Consider the following 21915-nt stretch of genomic DNA (forward strand, 5'->3'; position numbering starts at 1 on the left):
TCAAATGTTCATCGATGACCAGCTGGTCAAATAATACTGGATAAGACAGGAGAAATACTCCAGATATAACAGACTGACCCCAGCCCCCCGACACATAAACTACTGCAGCATAAATACTGGAGTCTGAGAGAGGAGGGGTCGGGAGACATCTCACCTTGTTTGGAAAGCAACAGCTGTTGATCAAGTGTGTGTGTGTGTGTGTGTGTGTCTGTGTGTGTGTGTGTGTGTGTGCGTGTGTGTGTGTGTGTGTGTGTGTGTGTGTGTGTGTGTGTGTGTTCGTGTGTGTGTTCGTGTGTGTGTGCCTGCCTTTCTAACATCGTAAACACTCTCTGATGACAGTTCTCACAGGTTTTTAAGTATACTCCCTGCGTTGTAACAGTTTATGATACTTCCATTTAAACATTTATCAAGCTATTGTTTTGTTTACTTAGCTGACGTCATCCAGGTAGTTTCACACAGGAAGAGAACGACATGATATAATCTACCCCAGGTGTTGTATTTGAACAAGGTCATGTTATTGTTGTAAGGGATTTTCAGGTGTAAAGTAAAGGCTTTGCCTCGCTTAACTTGGGAACTAAAATGAACTGGACCCTGCTTGACTTAGGAACTAAAAAGAGGGGAAAATGAGAGACGTCATTGGTCCATCAACAGGTGTGATTATGGTCGGTTCAAAGAGGCACCAATAGTGGTGCTTAAGTCCTTTCTATGGAAGAACTTGCTCTATGATTTCCTTCTGCCGTACATGTTGGGAGTTGCAGTCCATCTTGACAGTTACGTTGGTCCGTCAGCATGTCGTTATGAAGTGGGTCAGAGGGGAAAATATATTATCTGTTCAGTTGTATGGAGCCTCTTCTGTGAGTGTGGTATGCTGGGAGTTGCAGTCCATCTTTGCACTTGCAGTCTTTCACAGGGCATGATGGTTGTCATCCTTGTCTTCAGTCCTCAAAGCCTAGTGTTGTTTTCCTCTGCTGTTGCTAGTATATCCTTTAAGTTGAAGTACTCAACTCTCACCCCATCTTTATGTCCCCCATCATTCTCAAATCCCCTCCACCAGCCCCCCAGAGCAGAGCTGGAGCTCATCCGTCAGCAACACACAGACACACATAAATACACACACACACGCTCCCCAGTGAACTCTCCGTGCCCTTGGTTTAGGCCCTGGGCTTAGTAAGCGTAATGAGAGGAGTGTGTCAGTGAACCGGGTCGAAGAGTTCTGGCGCAGGGTACTGATTAGGCACTGTGTTTGCGTGTGTGTGTGTGTGTGTGTGTGTGTGTGTGTGTGTGTGTGTGTGTGTGTGTGTGTGTGTGTGTGTGTGTGTATGTGTATGTGTGTCTGTGTCTGTGTCTGTGTCTGTGTCTGTGTCTGTGTCTGTGTGTGTGTGTGTGTGTGTGTGTGTGTTTATACTGGGTGTTCCTGTGGCAAACCCAGGTCCCCAGTGATGAAGTGAGACAGACCACACCCCTCCACAACACAAACACACACAGACACACAGATCCAGTTCACTTCCTTTACAACACACTCCCATCGTCTATCATCTGACGGGCGTGGTATCTCTCTGTTTTAAACATGTCGAGTGTGTGCGGGAGTGGGGGAGTGTGAGAGGCTGTGAGCCTGTATTTTTACAGTGGTGGAACAAGTACCCCGTTGTCATACTTGAGTTAAAGTAAAGATACGTTCATAGAAAATGACTCCAGTGAAAGTCGACCTGTAAAATACTACTTGAGTAAAAGTCTAAAAGTATTTGGTTTACTTAAGTATCAAACGTAAATGTAATTGATAAAATGTACTTAAGTATCAAAAGTAAAAGTATAAATCAGTTCAAATTCCTTATGTTAAGCAAATCAGACTAGCATGTTCTTGTTGTTTAAAAAAAATATATGCATAGCCAGGGGCACATTCCAACACATTCCAACAGAAATCATTTATAAACAAAGCATTTGTGTTGAGTGAGTCCACCAGATCAGAGGCAGTAGGGATGACCAGGGATGTTCTCTTGATAAGTGTGTGAATTGGGCCATTTTCCCATCCTGCTAAGCATTACTTTTAGATGTCAGGGAAAATGTATGGAGTAAAAAGTACAATCATTTCTTCAGGAATGTAGTGAAGTAAAAGTAAAAGTTGTCAAAAACAAAAAAAGTAAAGTACAGATACCCCAAAAAAAGACTTAAGTAGTACTTTACACCACTGTATGTGTGTGATTGTGTGTGTGTGGTTGTGTGTGTGTGGTTGTATGTGTGTGGTTGTGTGTGTGTGGTTGTGTGTGTGTGGTTGTATGTGTGTGGTTGTGTGTGTGTGGTTGAATGTGTGTGGTTGTATGTGTGTGGTTGTATGTGTGTGGTTGTGTGTGTGTGGTTGTATGTGTGTGGTTGTGTGTGTGTGGTTGTATGTGTGTGGTTGTGTGTGTGTGGTTGTGTGTGTGTGGTTGTATGTGTGTGGTTGTGTGTGTGGTTGTGTGTGTGTGATTGGGTGAGTCATTGCCAGCATTTGTTTGTTCAAGTTCCTCATTTTGTAAACTCCAGAATCAGTAAAGATGGTGAAACAAGGACATTGATAGAGAGAGGGAGATGGAAAAAGTTATATAGAAGGAAAGACAGAGAGGGAGATAAAGACAGAGAAGGGGAGAGAGAGAGGTCTGACTTCCCAGTAAGAAGGTGAGGAAAACAGAGAGAGAGCGAGAGAACGACAGGCAGAGAGAGGGAGATAAAGACAGAGAAGGGGAGAGAGAGAGGTCTGACTTCCCAGTAAGAATGTGACGGAAACAGAGAGAACGAGAGAACGACAGGCAGAGAGAGGGAGATAAAGACAGAGAAGGGGAGAGAGAGACGTCTGACTTCCCAGTAAGAATGTGAGGAAAACAGAGAGAGAACAAGAGAACGACAGGCAGAGAGAGGGAGATAAAGACAGAGAAGGGGAGAGAGAGAGGTCTGACTTCCCAGTAAGATTGTGAGGAAAACAGAGAGAGAACGAGAGAGCGACAGGCAGAGAGAGGGAGATAAAGACAGAGAAGGGGAGAGAGAGAGGTCTGACTTCCCAGTAAGAATGTGACGGAAACAGAGAGAACGAGAGAACGTACACATATGAAATGGGTGATGCAATATGTAAACACAATTTAAAAGTGACTAAGATACTGTAGAATAGTGTGGAGTGCAGATTATACATATGAGATGAGTAATGCTAGATACGGAACAATATTAAAGTGGCTAGTGATCCATTTCTAAAAGTGGCCAGTTATTCCTTATCTATGTCTATAGGCAGCAGCCTCTGTGTTAGTGATGGCTGTTTAGCAGCCTGATTGCCTTGAGATAGAAGTTGTTTTTCAGTCTCTCGGTCCCAGCTTTGATGCACCTGCACTGACCTTGCCTTCTGGATGATAGCGGGGTGAACAGGCAGTGGCTCGGGTGGTTAATGTCCTTGATGATCTTTTTGGCCTTCCTATGGCATTGGGTGCTGTAGGTGTCCAGGAGGACAGGAAGTTTGCCCCCGGTAATGCGTTGGGCAGACCGCACCACCCTCTGGAGAGCATTGCGGTTGTGAGGGGTGTAGTTGCCATACCAGGCGGTGATACAGCCTGACAGGATGCTCTCAATTGTGCATCTGTAAAAGTTTGTGAGGGTTTTGGGTGACAAGCCAAATTTCTTTAGCCTCCTGAGGTTGAAGAGGCGCTGTTGTGCCTTCTTCACCACACTGTCTGTGTGGGTGGACCATTTCAGTTTGTCAGTGATGTGTACGCCAAGGAACTTGAAGCTTTCCACCTTCTCCTCTACTGTCCCATCGATGTGCATAGGGGGGTGCTCCCTCTGCTGCTTCCTGAAGTCCACGATCATCTCCTTAGTTTTGTTGATAATTTTCCTGGCACCACACTCCCAGAGCCCTCACCTCCTCCTCATCATCGTTGTTGGTTGTATGAATTAGTCCTACTATTGATTATATTAATTAGGATGTTATAGGATTATATGAATTAGTCCTGCTATTGATTATATTAATTAGGATGTTATATGAGTATATGAATTAGTCCTGCTATTGAAGATATTAATTAGGATGTTATATGTATTATATGAATTAGTCCTGCTATTGATTATATTAATTAGGATGTTATATGATTATATGAATTAGTCCTGCTATTGATTATATTAATTAGGATGTTATATGATTATATGAATTAGTCCTGCTGTTGAAGATATTAATTAGGATGTTATATGTATTATATGAATTAGTCCTGCTATTGATTATATTAATTAGGATGTTATATGTATTATATGAATTAGTCCTGCTGTTGAAGATATTAATTAGGATGTTATATGTATTACATTAATTAGTCCTGCTATTGATTATATTAATTAGGATGTTATATGATTATATGAATTAGTCCTGCTATTGAAGATATTAATTAGGATGTTATATGTATTATATGAATTAGTCCTGCTGTTGATTATATTAATTAGGATGTTATATGATTATATGAATTAGTCCTGCTATTGATTATATTAATTAGGATGTTATATGATTATATGAATTATTCCTGCTATTGAAGATATTAATTAGGATGTTATATGTATTATATGAATTAGTCCTGCTGTTGAAGATATTAATTAGGATGTTATATGTATTATATGAATTAGTCCTGCTATTGATTATATTAATTAGGATGTTATATGATTATATGAATTAGTCCTGCTATTGATTATATTAATTAGGATGTTATATGATTATATTAATTAGTCCTGCTATTGAAGATATTAATTAGGATGTTATATGATTATATGAATTAGTCCTGCTATTGATTATATTAATTAGGATGTTATATGATTATATGAATTAGTCCTGCTATTGAAGATATTAATTAGGATGTTATACGTATTACATTAATTAGTCCTGCTATTGATTATATTAATTAGGATGTTATACGTATTACATGAATTAGTCCTGCTATTGAAGATATTAATTAGGATGTTATATGCATGTCACGCCCTGACCTTAGTTATCTTTGTTTTCTTTATTATTTTGGTTAGGTCAGGGTGTGACGAGGGTGGTTTGTTAGTTTTTGTATTGTCTAGGGGGTTTTGTATGTCTAGGGGTTTTTGTAAGTCTAGGTGTTCATATGTCTATGTTTGCCTGAATTGGTTCTCAATCAGAGGCAGCTGTTTATTGTTGTCTCTGATTGGGGACCATATTTAGGTAGCCATATTCCTTGGGTATTTTGTGGGTTCTAATTCTATGTTTAGTTACCTGTCTGCACTACTCATATTTGCTTCATGTTTTGTTCAGTGTTCTTTATTTAATAAAGAAGTGTGTACGCTCACCACGCTGCGGCTTGGTCTCCTCCGTACAACGACCGTGACAATGTATTATAGGAATTAGTCCTGCTATTGATTATATTAATTAGGATGTTATAGGATTATATGAATTAGTCCTGCTATTGATTATATTAATTAGGATGTTATAGGATTATATGAATTAGTCCTGCTATTGATTATATTAATTAGGATGTTATATGTATTATATGAATTAGTCCTGCTGTTGAAGATATTACTTAGGATTTTATATGATTATATGAATTAGTCCTGCTGTTGAAGATATTAATTAGGATGTTATATGTATTATATGAATTAGTCCTGCTATTGATTATATTAATTAGGATGTTATATGGATTATATGAATTAGTCCTGCTATTGATTATATTAATTAGGATGTTATATGTATTATATGAATTAGTCCTGCTGTTGAAGATATTACTTAGGATTTTATATGATTATATGAATTAGTCCTGCTGTTGAAGATATTAATTAGGATGTTATATGTATTATATGAATTAGTCCTGCTGTTGAAGATATTAATTAGGATTTTATATGATTATATGAAGATATTAATTAGGATGTTATATGATTATATGAATTAGTCCTGCTGTTGAAGATATTAATTAGGATGTTATATGTATTATATGAATTAGTCCTGCTATTGATTATATTAATTAGGATGTTATATGTATTATATGAATTAGTCCTGCTATTGATTATATTAATTAGGATGTTATATGATTATATGAATTAGTCCTGCTGTTGAAGATATTAATTAGGATGTTATATGTATTATATGAATTAGTCCTGCTGTTGAAGATATTAATTAGGATGTTATATGTATTATATGAATTAGTCCTGCTGTTGAAGATATTAATTAGGATGTTATATGTATTACATTAATTAGTCCTGCTATTGATTATATTAATTAGGATGTTATATGATTATATGAATTAGTCCTGCTGTTGAAGATATTAATTAGGATGTTATATGTATTATATGAATTAGTCCTGCTGTTGAAGATATTAATTAGGATTTTATATGATTATATGAAGATATTAATTAGGATGTTATATGATTATATGAATTAGTCCTGCTATTGATTATATTAATTAGGATGCTATATGATTGTTTTGAGTGGAGTCACAGTATGCTGACTAGAACTGCGTCCCAAATGACACCCTATTCCCTACATAGTGCACTACTGCTACCTATGGGCTCTGGTCAAAAGTAGTGCACTATATAGAGAATAGGGTGCCATTTGGGATGCTGACTGGCTGTTTACATCCTCCATGTTAATCCATGGTCTCCCCATCACTGAGGAGCTGAAAAGCCCTCCATGACTTTTAATGGCCTGGTACGTTGTTGAGGTCATGTCAGTGGTTAGTACAACATCAGACAACCCTCCTCCTTTCTTTATTATGTTCAGTTGTTCTTTCTCTCTCTCTCTCATTCCCCCTCATTCTATTCCCGTTCTCTCTTTCTCTCTCTCTCATTCCCCCTCATTCTATTCCCGTTCTCTCTTTCTCTCTCTCTCTCATTCCCCCTCATTCTATTCCCGTTCTCTCTTTCTCTCTCTCTCATTCCCCCTCATTCTATTCCCGTTCTCTCTTTCTCTCTCTCTCTCATTCCCCCTCATTCTATTCCCGTTCTCTCTTTCTCTCTTTCTCATTCCCCCTCATTCTATTCCCGTTCTCTCTTTCTCTCTCTCTCATTCCCTCTCATTCTATTCCCGTTCTCTCTTTCTCTCTCTCTCATTCCCCCTCATTCTATTCCTGTTCTCTCTTTCTCTCTCTCTCATTCCCCCTCATTCTATTCCCGTTCTCTCTTTCTCTCTCTCTCATTCCCCCTCATTCTATTCCCGTTCTCTCTTTCTCTCTCTCTCATTCCCCCTCATTCTATTCCCGTTCTCTCTTTCTCTCTCTCTCTCTCTCTCTCTCTCATTCCCCCTCATTCTATTCCCGTTCTCTCTTTCTCTCTCTCTCTCTCTCTCTCTCATTCCCCCTCATTCTATTCCCGTTCTCTCTTTCTCTCTCTCTCATTCCCCCTCATTCTATTCCCGTTCTCTCTTTCTCTCTTTCGTTTATTCTTTTAACTTCTTTCATGTATATCTCTCTCCCACTCTACCTCTCTCTCTCCCTCCCTCCTTTCCCTCCATCTCTCTCTCTCTCTACAGAAGGGTGGTGGTCTGTTTCATGCGGTCCTGGTGAAATCAAATTCGGAGAAGCGGAAATATTCCAATTACAGAGGACTTGTTAAAAGCTGTAAATGACAAAAGGCATTACTCACTGTTTGAAGGGCAGCTAGGCAGGAAGAGAGAGACACACACACACACACACACACACACACACACACACACACACACACACACACACACACACACACACACACACACACACACACACACACACACACAAACACCCAACCCTCGTCCCACCTACTCCAACCCTCTCCCACACTCTTCATCACATCTGGAATCCGCCTCCTCCTTTATGTGGTTCTAGAAGTCTCTTTTTGTGGTTCCACACTCTAGAACTCTCACGCTCCTCTCTGATTGTTGTGAGGCTGTCCACAACCAAGGCTGCGTCTCAAATGGTACCATATTCCCTTTATAGTGCTCTACTCCTGATAGGGCTCTGGGTCAAACCTAGTGCAATACACAGGGAATAGGGTGCCATTTGGGATGCACCCCAAAAACCGACGACTCATTGGATGCGTATGGTGCTCTACTCCTCTCCCTGTTCAGTCATTTCAGGACACTGTGTGAAAGCCAGTTCAATCATGTTGAATTATTGCTTGGATGAAGGCCCTGTGTTAAACTAGTGTCCTGTCCATGGTTGTACTCACACTACAGAAACAGGAGATCGGCTCTTGCCTCATGGGCCGTTTTGGTCAAGGCTACTTATTTTATTGCTGTGATTTGTTTTCATGTTTTCTATATCGAGGCCATCAATAAATCAATTCACAAAACATATTCTGCATCCTAAATGCCACACTATTCCCTACATAGGGCTCTACTTTTGACCAGAGCCCTAGGAAATAGGGTACTATCATGTACCCATACATGATGTGCTGAACATGACTCCTTCCAGAATGTTGCAAGATGCTCAGCGTAATTGGCTCTTGATGATTCTTACACCTGGACCATTGAATGATGTCCTCATATCGTGTATCCTTGGGAAGTATGTAGTTGCATCAGGGATAACATATCAGGGCCAACATATCTGGGCTAACAAATCGGGGCAAACATATCAGGGCTAACATATCGGGACTAACATCTGGGCTAACAAATCGGGGCTAACATATTCGGTGCTAACATATCAGGGCTAACATATCGGGGCTAACATATCTGGGCTAACAAATCGGGGCTAACATATTCGGTGCTAACATATCGGGACTAACATATCGGGGCTAACATATCTAGGCTAACAAATCGGGGCAAACATTTCGGGACTAACATATTCGGTGCTGACATATCGGGGCTAACATATAATTTTACATTGACATTTTAGTAATTTATCAGATGCTCTTATACAGAACAGCTTACACGAGCAATTCGGGTTAAGTGCCTTGCTCATGGGCACATTGACAGATTTTTCACCTAGTCGGCTCTGGGATACGAACCAGCAACCTTTCGGTTATTGGTCCTACCCTAGGCTAACATATCAGGGCTAACATTTGGTAGTGGCACCGGAAATGCTTTGTTGAAGCCCATCTCAACTTAAATGGGGATAGAGACAGAGCGGAAATAACAAACAATATGCTCACTCCAAAGGTTTAAATGGGGATAGAGACAGAGCGGAAATAACAAACAATATGCTCACTCCAAAGGTTTAAATGGGGATAGAGACAGAGCGGAAATAACAAACACTATGCTCACTCCAAAGGTTTAAATGGGGATAGAGACAGAGCGGAAATAACAAACAATATGCTCACTCCAAAGGTTTAAATGATTCAAACTTGACCTGTTTTAGGGTCAAGAATTTCCTCAGGATTTGGAGAGAGAAAAATTGAAGTATCTTGTGGCTTCTACAGGTGGCCCTATTGGGTGGTAAGAAGAGGTGAGACACCAAGAGGCCTGAGAAGGGACAAGAAGGCTATTTTTGGATCAAGCTGAGTCAAAGTTGCTATGGGATGCGGATTCAGTTGGGTGGCCATAGGGTTACTACCCGCCTACTCTTCCCTGAAATGCTAACGTGTTGGTTATTACATTCAACTATTTTAAACACGGCCACCACAAGCCCATGAGACAAAGCCAAACTCCCACGAAAATACTCACCCTACGGAAAATCCTTCTCAATAACATCAATAATACACACGTCTCTGATTGCTATCGTGATTTCATGCGTTCGTGTGTAAGTGCATACAACATGTGTGTTGGCGGAATGGGCGCCAGAGTGTATACATTGAGCTGATTGAAGGAAAGAGGTGGACAGGATATAAGGCAGATAGATGGTGACTCAGCAGTTTATGGGTAGGTTCTGGGTTCTACCCTGAGTTCTCTGCCAGCTGCTGAAAGCCAACACTGGTGAGAAAGAAACACACTGTTCACATGGCCCCACTATCAGCCCACACACAGCCATAGACACACACACACACACACACACAGGCGCAGACATACTGTACACACACACAGAAGGCGCAGACATACACACACAGACGGAGACACACACAGATTCAGAGTTCAGAGACACAAACATGTCTGTCTTAAAATGAGGTATTTCTAGCATATTCACAAGAAAACTCCCCTGTTTCTCTCTCTCTCTCCCCCAACTCCTCTTCCAACAGTAACAAGCCCTGACCTTGACTTACTCTTTCCTCCCTTCCTTTCTCTACTGCTCTATTTGTTCCTCTTTTCTGTACTTTCCCGTCTCTCCAAACCACTCATATCCTCCTCGTTCTGCAGTTGTCTCCAGTCATCTTATTCTCCTTCTCAATCCTCCTGAAACCCTAACTCTAGCCACAACCCTAACCTCAGGAATCTGCTAACACATTCCATCCCTTTTCTCATCCTATTTCTTCCCTTCTCTCCTTTCTTTTCCTCATCTACTCCCCTCCTCTACCTCTCTCCTTCCCTCCTCTCTCCTTTCTTTTCTTCATCTACTCCCCTCCTCTACCTCTCTCGTTCCCTCCTCTCTCCTTTCTTTTCCTCATCTACTCCCCTCCTCTACCTCTCTCCTTCCCTCCTCTCTCCTTTCTTTTCTTCATCTACTCCCCTCCTCTACCTCTCTCCTTCCCTCCTCTCTCCTTTCCTTTCTTCATCTACTTCCCTCCTCTACCTCTCTCCTTCCCTCCTCTACCTCTCTCCTTCCCTCCTCTACCTCTCTCCTTCCCTCCCCTGTCCTTTCTTTTCCTCATCTACTCCCCTCCTCTACCTCTCTCCTTCCCTCCTCTACCTCTCTCCTTCCCTCCCCTGTCCTTTCTTTTCCTCATCTACTCCCCTCCTCTACCTCTCTCCTTCCCTCCTCTGTCCTTTCCTTTCCTCATCTACTCCCCTCCTCTACCTCTCTCCTTCCCTCCTCTACCTCTCTCCTTCCCTCCTCTGTCCTTTCCTTTCCTCATCTACTCCCCTCCTCCATCTCTCTCCTTCCCTAATTTCTCTTGGCACAGGATTTTTCCAGTTTGAGGATGTAACTTCTCTCAGGACTATTCATTCCACCCACTCCTCCACTTTATCCACCTCTTCTCTCTCCTCTTCAACTTTTCCCTCTTCAATCATTCATTTTCAAAGGTTAGGACTTAAACTATAGTGCATGTAACAAAGTTTGGCCACGTCTAGGAAGTGCTGGAGAAGCATTACCTTTCTAGTTAGTGTATTCAACCTGCAATTCACCAGCATCATGCTCAGCTGGCACAAGAACAGAAACTGAAAATTAATCATTTTCATTGGACAAAATCAGGCATGTCAGATTCAAAAAGTTTCATCACATTTAAAAGCTACTGAACAGGACCCAGGTGGGTCGGAACAGGGCCCAGGTGGGTCTGAACAGGGCCCAGGTGGGTCTGAACAGGACCCAGTTGGGTCTGAACAGGGCCCAGGTGGGTCTGAACAGGACCCAGGTGGGTCGGAACAGGGCCCAGGTGGGTCTGAACAGGGCCCAGGTGGGTCTGAACAGGACCCAGTTGGGTCTGAACAGGGCCCAGATGGGTCTGAACAGGACCCAGGTGGGTCTGAACAGGGCCCAGGTGGGTCTGAACAGGGCCCAGGTGGGTCTGAACAGGACCCAGGTGGGTCTGAACACGGCCCAGGTGGGTCTGAACAGGGCCCAGGTGGGTCCCGTTAAGATACAGCAGCATTTCTCCCAGTACTCTGGTAACTACTGAAAGCATCCTGCTGTTTCTGTCCACTGGAGCGAACCACTTAACCTGTCCTGCCTCAGTCAACATTGTACTGTTTCTATTTGTTTTCTCTATGGACTGTACCAAAACAACAGGAAGCCAGGGGTCATCCCAAGGCCATGGTCTATGCCAATAAACAGAGGTTTGTGAATAATCACCACTAATGGTTTAGCCCATTCTACAACTGTATGATTCTACGGATTCTAAGAAGGCTCTCAAGTGTTCTTATTATTCTTTAGAAACCTGTTGAAATGACTTTTCAGTACACAATACTTACAGCACTAACTGTCAACATAGCCCCAAGACCATGAAAGTCCTTTGTATTCCCATGAATAATACATGTTACACTATACTATACAAACAATACAGTGTAACAGGAGTACAGTGCAGTCATCTCAGTAACCTCATCCACCAGTCGGCTCTCTCTAGCTACTGAGCCTGGGGGAGAGGTCAGCAGTACAGTGCAGTCATCTCAGTAACCTCATCCACCAGTCGGCTCTCTCTAGCTACTGAGCCTGGGGGAGAGGTCAGCAGTACAGTGCAGTCATCTCAGTAACCTCATCCACCAGTCGGCTCTCTCTAGCTACTGAGCCTGGGGGAGAGGTCAGCAGTACAGTGCAGTCATCTCAGTAACCTCATCCACCAGTCGGCTCTCTCTAGCTACTGAGCCTGGGGGAGAGGTCAGCAGTACAGTGCAGTCATCTCAGTAACCTCATCCACCAGTCGGCTCTCTCTAGCTACTGAGCCTGGGGGAGAGGTCAGCAGTACAGTGCAGTCATCTCAGTAACCTCATCCACCAGTCGGCTCTCTCTAGCTACTGAGCCTGGGGGAGAGGTCAGCAGTACAGTGCAGTCATCTCAGTAACCTCATCCACCAGTCAGCTCTCTCTAGCTACTGAGCCTGGGGGAGAGGTCAGGAGTACAGTGCAGTCATCTCAGTAACCTCATCCACCAGTCAGCTCTCTCTAGCTACTGAGCCTGGGGGAGATGTCAGGAGTACAGTAAACTAAAGTGTTACTCTTCATTCAAAACGTTCAGATAATGTGAATGTACTGTAATGTGGTTCATAGCCATGTAGTCATGTTATCAGCACAGTGTGAGAGGATTGAGTGGGTGATTACATAAATATAATCTTATCTTCTGGCTCTGGGTCAAATAGAGAGGATGTGTTTCGGGGGTCGTTATACACATGAAAGACTGTCAATCTCAAAGGGAACCCTATTATCTTTATAGTGTACTACTTTGTCCTGGGGACCATAGGGTTGTGGTCAACATTGGTCTGCTATATAGGGAATAGGGTGCCCTTTGTGACGCTGCCAGTGTGTTACTGCAAGTGTCAAGGGATTGGTGAGGTAGTGTGTATGTGTGGGATAGGGGTGAGAGGGGAAGAGTGTTGTCATTTTTTCCTCCTTCCTTCCCTCTGTCCCTCTCTACGGACGGACACGGATCCCCCCTTTCTCTGGATCTGGCTCAGGGAGGCCGTGGGAAGATTTTCTGTTAAAAAAAAGAGGGGGAAGAAGAAAAAAGAAAACAAATTGTAAACATAACTGAAACAACATACAGTCCTCTGGTGAAGACATCCAACACGGGCTCTATTATTATCAATGGCCAGAGAGGACTAGGTGGAGTTTGGAGGCCTGTAGACCCCACTGTGTGTGTGTGTGTGTGTGTGTGTGTGTGTGTGTGTGTGTGTGTGTGTGTGTGTGTGTGTGTGTGTGTGTGTGTGTGTGTGTGTGTGTGTGTGTGTGTGTGTGTGTCATACATTTTGCAGTCATACAGTGTCCAGCACAGAAAAAAAGGAAAGAGGAACACATGGGATTGTTCTCTGAGTAATAATTATATTTGGACTTTTCAGAGAATAGTTGTGTACGTTGGAGGGGTCAACTTTTGGGAGGGGGCACAAAGGGAGAGATTGATAGAGAGAGGTATTAAGAGAAAGCGAGTGAAATCTGGCCCTGCAGGCCCCTGTGTAAACACCAGGCTGGTGTGTGAGCATGTGCGGGGGCGCGCGGAGGGGTGGGGTGTGTGGGGGGGGGGGGGGGGTGGAGGGTAGAGGAAGGTTATAAAGTTGTACACCCTTCACATAGGCCTCTCTCTCTCTGTCTGTATTTCTCTCTTTCTGTCACGCATGCACACACACGCACGCACGCACACACACACACACACACACAGACACACACACACACACACACACACACACACACACACACACACACACACACACACACACACACACACACACACACACACACACACACTGGATGGCTCAATACTTCACTCAGTTGGCCACACAGACACATGCCGGGTCCAGAATTTAAACCATCCCCTTACACACACAAACACACACATCACAAATACAAAGCTCTGCACCTAAATACACATACAGCCAGCCAAGTGTAACAGAGACAGCCTGCCACAACCCACCTTTACACACACACACACTCACCACACACATGCACACATACATTTCCAGAATGATCCAGCTTTGTTGCATTGCTCGGCAAAAATACTCTGTAAGTCTATTATTTTGTGTGCATTTTGCATATTTCCCATCACCTAATGAACAACCACAATACCAGTCTGGTGTTAAGCTTTCTGTGTTGTATTGACGTCTCCTGAAAATGACATCTGCTGCTTTAGAATGAACAGTCATACCTCAGTTAATGTTTTCATATCAGCAAAAAATCATCTATTTTCTGTACTTTCAGAGTGGGAGCTGATCAAGGGGTCGGAAATGTAGATATTGCCAGATGTATGTTCACTCTCCGAGGAACAGGCCGTGGAAGCTTAATTGCTGGGTAAAGTGTCCATAACCAGAGGTAATTAAACTGTTCTGTGTTCTTTTTCTCTCTTCCTCTCTGCCTGTCTTGTTGTACATGGAACCTGTTTCACATCCATTCATTAAAAAACCATTAAGATGTCAGCTGCTCATTTGAAGATTTACACCACATAAACACTCAGCAGTTTTCACTGGACTATCAAGCCCCTGTTGCTGCCAAATGTATCGTCACTAATACAGATGTGTTTCTTTTGACCAGATTCCATATGTGGAGGACCTGCTTTATCAGGAGAATCATCTGGAATCTGGAAACACTGACAATGGGGTCACTGTTCCTGACATCCCATATGCCCCCTGTCTACTGAGAATCTTGCTGTGCTGCAACGTCAAGTGAACCCAACCACTGGACATATACAGCTCTGGAAAAGATGAAGAGACCACTGCAAAATGATCCGTTTCTCTGGTTTTACTATTTATAGCTCTGTGTTTGGGTCCAAATTTCACAGTGGGTGCGAGACACTGTGGCTTGTAGGCCTCTCCAGGTCTCGCACCCACTGTGAAATTTGGTTGTCCTGTAAGAAAACTTGCTTCCTTCTGCGCTGACAATGTTCCCCAACTCTGAGGATTGGTTTTTCCAGTAGGACAATGCTCCATGCCACACAGCCAGGTCAATCAAGGTGTGGATGGAGGACCACCAGATCAAGACCCTGTCATGGCCAGCCCAGTCTCCAGACCTGAACCCCATTGAAAACCTCTGGAATGTGATCAAGAGGAAGATGGATGGTCACAAGCCATCAAACAAAGCCGAGCTGCTTGGATCTTTGCGCCAGGAGAGGCATAAAGTCACCCAACATCAATGTGAAAGACTGGTAGAGATCATGCCAAGACGCATGAAAGCTGTGATGGAAAATTAGGCTTATTCCACCAAATATTGATTTCTGAACTCTTCCCAAGTTAAAACATTAGTATTGTGTTGTTTAAAAACGAATGTGAACTTATTTCCTTTGCATTATTCAAGGTCTGACAACACTGCATCTTTTTTATATTTTGACCAATTGTCAGTTTCTGCAAATAAATGCTCTAAATGACAATATTTTTACTTGGAACTTGGGAGAAATGTTGTCAGTAGTTTATAGAATAAAACAAACATTTTAATTTTACCTTAACACATACAGTACCTATAAATAGTAACACATACCTATAAATAGTAACACATACCTATAAATGTACATGCGTGCTCTTCAATTAGTTATGAGCCTCCAGCCTTTTTAGGTGCAGTCCTCCCACACTATGTAGGATATTGTTTTAAGGGGGGGAGGGTGAAAGGATAGCAGGCCCTGCTGTCAAAGTGAGAGAGTAGGCTATTCTGGATAGAGCAGGTACTTTTGTGTAGTCTATTTCTTGTGAGGTTTTATGTCCTCAGATGCAGAGAGCTGTGAAAGCCTGTCTGCAGATGAAGAGGTCGAAGGGCAGCGGTTCTCAGTCCTGTTCCCATGGGACTCAAAGGGGGGCACATTGTTGTTTTTGCCTTAGCACTACACATCTGATTCAAATGATCAAGTCATCATCAAGCTTCAAGGGGTATTTATCTATTCATTTGTGACGCTATCCTTGATCTGATCCTGCTATTGTCACATCCTACACAAGCACATGCATCTATCTATCCAATGTTATCATGATTTGTTATAAGGGATACTACACTTATATTATACAGGAAATATTATTAACGAGATGCTTTACATTGAGATACAGATAGAGATGTAGTAGTCCCAGAGTTAATGATCCAAGGTCAGCTTTGCATTTCACCTCCTGATGATTATGATGACTGACCGTGTTTTAAAAACGTAATCATGCTCTCTCTCTATCCATCTGTCTCTCGTCTGCAGGTATGTTTTGATGTCTGCAGGTATGTTTTGATGTGAGAGAGGAAGCCAGTCCCGTCATCGCCACCTCACCCACCCATGAACTTTCAATAAAGCGTTTCACATTCTCCACTGGTTGAAATGAAGTCTCTCACTGAAATACTACACCTGTCCTGTGTCCTCAGATTAATGCAGATGAAGGGAGTTAGATATGCATAGGTTTATTTCTGTATGTATGAATTACAAATCAGCCTTTACTTAAATCATGTTTCTAGTCTGTTGCATAGTTACAATGTGTAATCATTGATGTCCCAGGAGCAGGAGTGGTAAACACTGTTGAAGTGTATCATTGTAATACATACATGCAGACACAGCATCATTCAAAGAATGCCGTTTGATACTCCTGGTATTGGATATGACTGAAAAATAATGTCTCACAGAGATTTATACCTGAACCGCACCTTCATTTGTCAAGGAAGAGTACATGATCAGTGAATATATTCAATGTACAGGCTACAATGTGGGGATCTCATGCGGGGTGATAACTACAGTACATGATCAGTGAATATATTCAATGTACAGGCTACAATGTGGGGATCTCATGCGGGGTGATAACTACAGTACATGATCAGTGAATATATTCAATGTACAGGCTACAATGTGGGGATCTCATGCGGGGTGATAACTACAGTACATGTATGTTGGACTTGCATCCTTGACACATTAAAGTTATTATATTCTACTCAATCCATAGGCATCATTAATGCCATTCAGACTTGAAGTCCATATAACAACTATGATAGCTGAGGTTCATAGATAGGTCCTAAACTAACATTCATACCAAAAGTATAAGGGTCCATACACAGATCGGCTGCATACTGTAGCCAGCTACACATCCATAGGCATACAGTTATTTTTATCCTCCACTACACAATAAGCAAATAAATAGTTAGCTTGCTGTGTTACTTCAGCTGTATTGCATGGCAAATACAAGCAATTGTACATTCATTTTGCAGTAAATTATTTAGCTAGCTAGATTCTTTACATCCACTGTTTCACAAGACGACAGCCTGGTTTGCTGGTTTTCTCAGGAGTCCCTAAAACATCAAACAACACAAATTACAAAGTCATACTCATGTCATAACACTAGCTAGCTAGCTGGCTAATGTTAGCTAGTCAACTAACTTGCTAAATAGCGATTTTTGTAAATTAACATTATGACAAAAAAATATGCACAATCGTTTTGTCTCTACATTAACTAACATATTCCTCTCAGTTGTAAATGTTTTGCTTGACTCGTTATGACGTTATAACTACTTACATTTTCTTCCACTGGAGTAATGAAGCTGTGACGCTGGGTCTCTCTAAATCCCGCGGTGTAAGCTCGCAACTTTTAAAGGAGGAACCACTGTACAGTACCAGTCAAAAGTTTGGACACACCTACTCAATCAAGGATTTTTATTTATTTTTACTATTTTCTACAGTACATTGTAGACTAAAAGTGAAGACATCAAAACTATGAAATAACATGTAGTAACCAAAAAATTGCTAAATAAAATAGATTTTAGATTTTAGAATGCTGTGGTAGCCATGCTGGTTAAGTGTGCCTTGACTTCTAAATAAATCACAGACAGTGTCACCAGCAAAGCACCCCCACACCATAACACCTCCTCCTCCATGCTTCACAGTGGGAACCACACATGCTGAGATCATCCGTTCACCTACTCTGCGTCTCACAAAGACATGGCGGTTGGAACCAAAAATCTCAGATTTTGGACTCATCCAACCGAAGGTCTAATGTTCATTGATCGTGTTTCTTGGCCCAAGCAAGTCTCCTCTTCTTATTGGTGTCCTTTAGTAGTGGTTTCTTTGCAGCAATTAGACCATGAAGGCCTGATTCACCCTGTCTCCTCTGAACAGTTGATGTTGAAATGTGTCTGTTATTTGAACTCCGTGATGCATTTATTTGGGCTGCAATTTCTGAGGCTGGTAACTCTAATGAACTTATCCTCTGCAGCAGAGGTAACTCTGGGTCTTCCTTTCCTGTGGCGGTCCTCATTAGAGCCAGTTTCATCATAGCTCTTGATGGTTTTTGCAACTGCACTTGAAGAAACTTTCAAAGTTCTTGACATTGTCCACATTGACTGACCTTCATGTCTTAAAGTAATAATGGACTGTCGTTTCTCTTTGCTTATTTGAGCTGTTCTTGACAAAATATGGACTTCGTCTTTTACCAAATAGGGCTATCTTCTGTATACCCCCACTACCTTGTCACACCTTGATTCCATATGTGTTATTTCATAGTTTTGATATTTTCACTATTATTCTACAATTTTGAAAATAGTAAAAATAAAGAAAAACCCTTGAATGAGTAGGTGTGTCCAAACTTTTGACTGGTACTGTACGCGCGCACGCACGCACACACACACCGACTATGGATGAGGGGATTTCCAGCCCACTCTGCACCACAGCTGCAAGACTGCGCCCGGCGGGCCGCCGATCTGACGCACATTGATGACCTCATTGAAAGGGGAGCGATTGTCAAAACAAACCGCACACGCTCCGGAACACACACTGAGAAGGACACACACACACATACAGACACACAGACACACACAGGCACACACACACATACGGACAAACAGACAGACACACAGACACACACACGTCTGTGAGACAAAGGCTTCAGACTATGCTTGGCCTAAGCACACTCAGTACACTGTTCACACAGCCAATCAGTAATAACGGTGTCATGGTGCTTATTCTAGGAAACAGCAGTGTACAGCACACCAAAAGGTTGTGCATTAGCTTTTGGTGAGGATATGAGGGAGAGGAGGATGACTGAAAGATGAAGATCCCTAGCAGAGAAATGTACGAGACCCCCACCTTGTATCTTCAACATTCCCATACCCCCTCTCTCTAGAACATTCCAACGTTCTAACTTTCCCAGGTCAGTTAAGGGAATTGCGTCTAGCGAAACGGGGAACGTCGGTACGTCAAGGTCGGAGTTATTAGCAAGTTGGGATCGGGAGGGGAAGTAGTTTCTCCCCTGTTGCCTGTTAGGAATAATTACAGTTTTACTGCTGGGTCTGACAAGTGATTCTTAAATTCTTAAGCTCTCCTCAGCATGAGATAGTTAATAAATGATGGGGCTGTGTTGTAAGGTTGGGGAATAGGGATAATGAGGTGAATAGGGACAATAATGGGAATAGGGACAATAAGGGGAATAGGGACAATAAGGGGAATAGGGATAAAAGGGGAATAGGGACAATAAGGGGAATAGGGACAATAAGGGGAATAGGGACAATAAGGGGAATAGGGTTAATAAGGGGAATAGGGACAATAAGGGGAATAGGGTTAATAAGGGGAATAGGGACAATAAGGGGAATAGGGAGGAGTTGTATGGAGTGGGAACAGAGATGGATAGTGGGAAGGAAGGTTAGAGGTTGTTCATCATAGTTCAGAGACAGATAAAGAAGAAACAGGGAGAAGAAGGGTTCTCATTAAAACTCTCTCCTGACCACTCTATGGGGCTTCTGGCCTTAGTATGAGAGGATGGATTGAGGGAAAGAAAGAGAGAGTTGGAGAGAAAGAGGGCCAGTTGCTTTACTGACGTCATGAAAGTCACTCATCCGTGAGGAAGAGTGGTGGAATTAGAAAATGAAAAATCTCCCTCTTCTCTTTTCGTTTCACATTTGGCCGTTCCGCTTTCTTTCCTCCCATTCTCTCTCTCTTTCCTTCGTTCATTTCTCATATTTTATGAGCCAGTGCTCTTTGGAAATCTTGCTCAGCATTTGTGTCTGAATCTCTCAACTCACTTTGGCACAACTCTGTTTTTCCACACTAATTGCACACAAATGGCTGCTAAAATGAGCAATGAGGCCCCAGCGTGGGTCCACCCTTGACACAAAATGGCTGATGTTGATTGGCTCTGGCCTCCTTTGGTGTTACTCAACCCTTCTGTGCACCTCAACTTGGGCCAGAAGTTTATATTGGCCAGGAAAAGGTTACACAACTCCAGGCCCTAGTTGTGTAACCCATGAATTGGGCTAGGATTTGTCTTTGTCTGGTAACTTAGCCTGGAAAAACTCATAGTGTAACTCAATATTCCATTTGCTGTTAGAGTTGACTGGCCTACTCTAACAAACCTAGCACCCATCACAAACAACTACAGTATAATTAAAAACAAAAACACTGAAATTACGATACAGCATCAACAGAGTTATTATTTGAGGCCTGTTATCTTTAGGCCAGTGGTTTCACAGTACATTGAGAACCATGTCTGCTCTGTGAAAGCTGTTATAGATTACAACCATTACCAAGCCATTGTCGACATCCTCGGGACACTAAGGAAAGAGATTCAACTAGTCTGGTCCCAGATCTGTTCGTGATGTCTTGCCAACTCCTATGGTCATTGAAAAGACAGCAGAAACAGATCGACATACTCAGGACACTAAGCACAGAGTAGCTATGGACACAAATATATACCACTAGTTGAGGGCTCATCCAGGTTCTGCACTCACACATCGTCTGTTGTGTTTGTTGACCTTGACTCTGAGAGAGAAAAATGGAGTAAGATAAATAGTAGGATATAAGGTAGGGTATTGTGTAGAGAGAGAGAGAGAGAGAGAGAGAGAGAGAGAGAGAGAGAGAGAGAGAGGGAGAGGGAGAGGGAGAGGGAGAGGGAGAGAGTTTTTCAGTTCTTCTGTGGTGTTGTTGTTTTTCTGTAGTGTTGTTGTTTTTCTGTGATGTTGTAGTTTTTCTGTGGTGTTGTTGTTTTTCTGTAGTGTTGTTGTTTTTCTGTGATGTTGTAGTTTTTCTGTGGTGTTGTTGTTTTTCTGTAGTGTTGTTGTTTTTCTGTGATGTTGTAGTTTTTCTGTGGTGTTGTTGTTTTTCTGTAGTGTTGTTGTTTTTCTGTTGTGTTGTAGTTTTTCTGTAGTGTTGTTGTTTTTCTGTAGTGTTGTTGTTTTTCTGTGGTGTTGTAGTTTTTCTGTAGTGTTGTTGTTTTTCTGTAGTGTTGTTGTTTTTCTGTGATGTTGTAGTTTTTCTGTGGTGTTGTTGTTTTTCTGTAGTGTTGTTGTTTTTCTGTGATGTTGTAGTTTTTCTGTGGTGTTGTTGTTTTTCTGTAGTGTTGTTGTTTTTCTGTTGTGTTGTAGTTTTTCTGTAGTGTTGTTGTTTTTCTGTAGTGTTGTTGTTTTTCTGTGATGTTGTAGTTTTTCTGTTGTGTTGTTGTTTTTCTGTAGTGTTGTTGTTTTTCTGTGATGTTGTAGTTTTTCTGTGATGTTGTAGTTTTTCTGTTGTGCTGTAGTTTTTCTGTTAATGTTGTAGTTCTTTTGTTCACTTAACTTGTAGGCTCACATGTTATCATCTTTCTCAGCTCTCTTGTATAATATGAATAATATTTCAGACAATCTAAAACACCCAGACAGTACATTTCAGAATTTCATGGAACTGTCATTCAGTTTATTTTCAACAAAAGAACATCTTTCCACCAAATGTGGATGGTATTTTATGCGTGTGCCCCATTTGCATTCCTTTTGTCATTGTAGAGTCTTCAGATCCCTGTGCAGCAGATACATACACAGACCTCAGACTGTGTCTCGTGAAACAGGACCTGTGTGTGTACGTGTATGTGTTTATA

At 42.1% G+C, this 21915-nt stretch overlaps 1 long non-coding RNA gene across 1 annotated transcript; it reads left to right on the top strand.

Annotated features, from left to right (window-relative positions):
* Window positions 1-13711: 13711 nt before the first annotated feature.
* LOC149975660 (uncharacterized) lies at window positions 13712-16402 on the top strand. Its single transcript, XR_016487637.1, has 3 exons — window positions 13712-14146; window positions 14342-14452; window positions 14672-16402. It is a non-coding gene; the product is annotated as an uncharacterized LOC149975660 (long non-coding RNA).
* Window positions 16403-21915: the final 5513 nt, after the last annotated feature.

This window comes from Oncorhynchus mykiss, chromosome 17 (genome assembly GCF_057628025.1).
Source record: "Oncorhynchus mykiss isolate SJ-2025 chromosome 17, ASM5762802v1, whole genome shotgun sequence".
In the NCBI taxonomy this organism is placed as follows: Eukaryota; Metazoa; Chordata; class Actinopteri; order Salmoniformes; family Salmonidae; genus Oncorhynchus; species Oncorhynchus mykiss.